Here is a 6,000-nt window from a genome sequence, read left to right on the forward strand (position 1 = left end):
GAGTGTCATAGCACATATCACTAGCCCAGGAAAACATCAAAATTCAAACTTGGAGGTATGGTTTCTAACAAATACATGTTGCTTTTATACCATCATGAAGTCAAAAAATTGTAAGTCGAACCATGGTAAGTCCAGGACCATCTTTTTATAAAGCTAAAACTGATAGAGTCTACTGGAAGACACTGAGAAATTATATTAAGAAAATATTATATAAATCATATCAAGAAAATATATATCTCTAAGAAATCGGCAGATCCAATAGACCCAAATTAAGGAAAGATAAAGACTTCGTAAGATTTAGTAAGAGTTATCTGATAAACAGCTCTGCATCCAATAGAGAATACACTAATTTAACACATGTATTGGTGAGACTAATACAGGGAAGAGGCAAGAGAACTAAAATGTTAAATCAAGCTATATTCAGAGACTGCAATATGCTGATCAGCCCTGCAGAACAAAGGAAGACTTCTGTTGGGAGTGCTAACAAACCATTGCCCCACATTGTGAAGGGAAAACAGAAAAACAGAGTCTGTAAGTCTCACCCTACACAAAATAAAATGACTCATTCCCTATGGTTAAAACTATGGAGTAATCTGTGGATCAATAGCTGGGAACTGCCAGCAGGCCTTTCATATGCTTACCTTTCACACTGTATGTCCATACCACCAAAGGAAAATGGGTAAACAAAGTCTTTAAACTGTAATTCATAGAAACTAAGAATGTTATATAAACTGAATTCCCTGAACACTCGGGAGTCCCTCTCAGTGTCTTTTTTTATGTCCCTCTCATTGTCTTTGTCTCTCTGTCTGTCCCTCTGAGTCTCTCTCAGGCTGGCTCTCTGCCTCTGAGAAGAGACCATGCTCTGTCTGTGCAGCATTACCCTTCCTTTAATAAACTTTCTTTTTGACTCTAACTCTGGCATATTTTTGAATTTTTTCTTGTGCTCAGCCAAGAACCCTCTCTTTGGGTGCAGGACTTGAGCTCCACCCTCTGCTCAGGGGGGAGGGAGATGATAAAAATTAACCCAGTAATAGGCTACAAAGTAGCCATAAAATTCCAAACAGTCGATACATATAGGTGACATTTATGTAAAAAATAAAACGTCAAAAATCCACAGAAAGATAGGCTCACTCACATATAGGGAGCCAGGTGTCTTGTTGGCTAACCTAGGCTAGCCCCTTCTGGGGTTACTGAGATGACTTGATTTTGCTATTGAGTTCTCCCGGCAGTTAATCCAGGAGGGTTTTTGTGGAAATGGCAAAGGGCATTGAGTTGGAGGAAACGTGCAATGCCTCCTGAGGCTAGGCTTGGAACTGACACACACTCATTTCCAGGTCATATTACTGGCCGAAGTAAGCAAAAGGAAACCCAGAATCAAGCAATAGGGAACTAGATTGCCCCTCTTCCTGAGAGGGGCTAGGAATTCACATGGCAAAATGTGGCTTCAGGGAAGGGTGAAATGCTGACACTATTAATGCATCCATCTACCATCTGAAAGCCTGGGAAGGAGAATCTACATAATGCTTACCAACGAGTAAGTGTGCATGCAACGTTTGTTAAAAGAATATGAGAAAGGAGAAAGATTACCCACCTGGACCCTCTCCAAAGAAAATATGACAGAGTACAACAGGATGGAAGATTATGGAAAATATTTTTAAAGGAGAAATAACTCCGACACTTTTGTAACACTAAAAGAAGGAAAACAAATGCAGGATTTGTTCCAAATGGCAGGAATGTCATTTGATAGACTACTAATACGGTATTAATAGGATTTCTAGTTGCTTTGCCAATGTTTCTCTTTTCCTTTCTGCTTTCCACTTAACTTCTTCTCAAAGAACAGTAAGGAAACTTTCAACATTCTGTGATATTTTAGTCTTTACAGGAGGAAAAGTTACTGAAACTGCTTCAAAGGATTCCATGAAGAATAAGTTTTTCATGTTTGACATGGCTATGCCTTTATTAATAATGATATTTCCTCTTCTATGGGAAAGTATAGAAGTTTTTAGCTTGGCTTCCTAATTGCTTAATTAAAATCTCACAGCGAAAGCTTTGTACACAGTGTGGTAAAAATAAGGGAAGTACTGAATATTATCACTAAGCACTGTGAATTGATGAGGACTTTTAATAATGGGTGATGAATATGATATTATCACATAATAATGGTTTCATTATGTTTCAGGATACTGCCACCTATGTACCCTTGGCCATTTTTCATTTATACTATACCTCAATTCAAAAAGGATTTAAAGTTTTAAATGGTCTCGATTCATTAAAGTATTTTGCAATGTTAAGGGTCCATTGTTTTATGATTAACTCTTGATATGCAACATTAGAAAGAAGAGAGAAAAAAGGAATGTTCTCACTTATTCATATGCCATAGTAGAAGTAAAAGACTACACCAACAGAGTGTGGCTGTGAAAAAAAAAAAAAGAGTTTTAACAGTAATACAAAACAGAATATTTAATTAAAATTGGAACATTCTATGCAGGAGAATTGTTCAATTTTATGCCTCCTGAAATATCAAAACAAATGCTTTAATTACATATAAAGAATGCTTTATTTTTAGCAAACTTTTAAACACCCTGCATAAAAGATTAATAGATGCAACAAAATGCATCAGACAGATGTGACTATTGTACCTGCTCCAAATGCCAGCTGGATTTGTAATTACATTTTTGGAGAGATCGAAGACCTGAACGGCTACACTGAATATGGTATATATTATTTCCTGACAGTGACTGCTAATTATAGACACTCCATTTTAATTTAAAAGGAAATATAAGTATATTTTATATAATGCATTTTATTATATTTAGTAAAAATAAATTAAAGAAGATATATATCCTTAAATTAATATAAAATAAATATTAAGTATTAGAATATTTTTCCTTATATTCAAATGAAGATAGATATATATTATTTTTTAATATAAGATTTGATTTCTATCACACTGCTTTTAACCAGAGATAGAGAGCAATTCCCAGGAAAGAATTGAGAGAGAGAGCTCACAGATTAGAGTTTTTAAAGTAGTTTGATCAGTAGTCCTGCTATTTCTCTTTTTAGCACAGATACTGAACAAATTTATCTGCAATTTAAATAAATCTATGACTGAGAGAGGAAAGCATTTCAACAAACAGGTAGAAAAGCACAATCAACTCAAAATTAGCTGTAAGAGAAATTCCTTCAAAACCAGCATGCTAGATTTTCATATTGTTCAAGACTGTAAGTCACGGAGCTGCATTAAATTACAGGCCAAAAGATGACAATGATTTGCAAAAGCCAAGGTATGTCTAAGAAGTCACTTTTAGAGAATGACAGTGCAAGGAATTTTATGGCGTGCTCTCCTCCCTGTTCCGCTTCCCGGCTGTCAGGGGTCACCTTCTTCCAGGTACTTGAAAAGGGAAGAGTATTTGTCTCCCACGCTCCCTTCTGTTATCCCATGACAACTCACCACCAGTCCCCACTGCTGCCAGCTCTGTGGTCACCACACCCTTCACGGACGTTGTTCACCAGGGCACGAAGGCTGGCTCTCTGTGACACAGCGTGGTTCCTGCCACGCGGACCTGCGCAGAGAGCAACGTGAAGATGGTGCCACGTCTCTCACCACACCGGAACTTCCTTTACCACCCTGGCAGCCTCCTCCGCTTACTGAACAATTGGGAATATCTACAACGTATTATAACAAAGATGTGTGTAAGAGGGAGGAGATACCTTTAAAACTGTGAGCTAAATAGGACTCTGTTGGGCTTCTAAGAAAAAAACTACGGGAAACTCCTGTTTTCTAGCTTTTCCGTTCTGTCTAGGGTCAACCCTTCCCTCTGTCCGGGGTAACTTCTGTTTTAAACCTTCCCCATGGAAATGCCCATCCTTCTTCAAGAGGCTCCAGTTCCATGCCTTCACAGCCCTGTACTCCATCCATCCCCCCCAAACTGAATTCCTGACTGTAGAATAATAATACCTCAGGGTGCGGTAGCAGGAGACAGTAGCTAGCAAGTGGCACCCCATACTCAGGGTGGTCTGCTCAAGACTCCCTACCTTTGTGAGATATAGATATGTTTTTTAGGTCTTTTCAAAACAGGCTGAGTTGCCTTTTTTTTTTTTCTATACTCACACACGTATAATGTGAACATGTTTTTCCATAAATGAAACATCATAGTTCCCCAATGAAGACAATAAATAATATTGTTAAATTCAGTAAAGTCAGTTTCCCTTTGTTCAAACTTCTTTTTCCAGACAATGTATTTGAGCAGTGGTTTTCATAGGGTGATCTAGGACCCCTGGAGGGTCAGAAGATCAAACCATAACTGAGATATTATTTGCCTTTTCCACTCTCATTCTCCTATAAATATATGGTGAAGTTTCAGAGACTAAACAGCATTTATTGGCATCATCGTTATGACAGCTAATGAAATATATGCCTGTGGATTCTTGTATCTTCTAAAATCTTCCAAAATAAGCCCTTTGGAGTCTTTATCAATTTTTAAGAGTATAAAAAGTTCCTGAGACCAAAACATTTGAGAACCACTGGTATGGTAGATAATAGATACAAAACCACTCATTCCTACTCCTTTTAACCACAAACTGATCCACCTCTGACAGACTCTCTTCAGGTATGTCACAAACACTGAAAGTTTTACAATTATAACTTCTCCTTGCCCTCAGCATATCAAAAATCTTTCTAAGCAGAAGGCTAGCCATGTAGTTTCCCTTTAGCCCAAAGTTTGGATTTTTATTTTCTCATACCTCCAAAGTAGAGACTTTCTTCCTCTAGGTGGTCTCTGTATATCTATGTCTATATATTGCATATAGTTTCAAAATAAATAATTATACATATATTATACAGAAGGTCTCATTGTTAAAGTTAACCATCCTTACAGTAGAATGTATATAAGAAATCAAGGAATTCTGTAGATGTCACGTCATCACTATAATAGATAAGCATGTACACTTCACAAAATGATAGTTGGCCTGAGGACATAAAAATGCAGCCTTTTAATTTACTAGAGAAGAAAATGAAAACTTAAACCAAACAAATCTAATTTTAAATGCATTCATTTTTTTAATCCAGAATGAGCTCTAATAGGTAACTACTGAGAAACTATCGGGACTGTCATTTGCCATGAAATTTGAGAGCAAACAACCAGTCAACACTGACCATCCAATTATAGCTTAATAGTGAAAAAAAATTGCTTTTCAGTTTTGAATTTCTATTGGATTCCTTGAATCCTAGCCACATTAAAAACAACAGGAAGGGGGGAAAGCAGAACTATATCAATAAGTTAAATTTCATCTGTAAAGTTGATTTCTGGTATTTCTATTCCATATGGCTTCTGTGTGTACAGAGAGCTTTCCTATTATTTACTTAGAAAGCACTTCTCTCCTTGACTGCAGGATTGACCTATTATTTTATCCCAGATATTCTGAGGCAAAGCACAGCTCAAGAACTTATAAAACCCAGCTTATCTTTCACAGACTCTTTATCACTTTAAACGTTACCTCTTGGTACCAGATGTGCTGAGAAACTGCTAAAAGTGGGTCACAACCAAAAATAATGGGTCAGAACAGAAAGACTTAAGGAATTATGAAAAAATAATTGACCTCTTTTATAACTGACCCCTTTAAACATATTTTTTAAATCCGCTTTGTTTTAAGATCACTCAAGCATTATAAAACCTAGTTGGAAGTTACTTCAAAGTCTTTTTCACTGGCTTTTCATTTTGTTAATGTTAATACACAGAATAGAAATAACAGGCGTGATTTAGAACTCAGAACAAATTCCAGAACCTACACAGTTCCCAAGTGCCTACATCTTGGAAAGAGAACAGAAATATCAAACATCCCCTACTTTGCCCCTTTTACCTCAGCATGACAGTAAAACTAAAAGAAGCTTCTCTGTGTACCTGCATTGTGAATGGTCTGTCTTTATTGTCATGAACATGTTTCAGGGTGCTAGCCAAGCCAAAACACCCAGTTCTTTAGAACTGAGCTTTCATACACATT

The sequence above is a fragment of the Pteropus alecto genome, unplaced genomic scaffold (genome assembly GCF_000325575.1).
Source record: "Pteropus alecto unplaced genomic scaffold, ASM32557v1 scaffold78, whole genome shotgun sequence".
In the NCBI taxonomy this organism is placed as follows: Eukaryota; Metazoa; Chordata; class Mammalia; order Chiroptera; family Pteropodidae; genus Pteropus; species Pteropus alecto.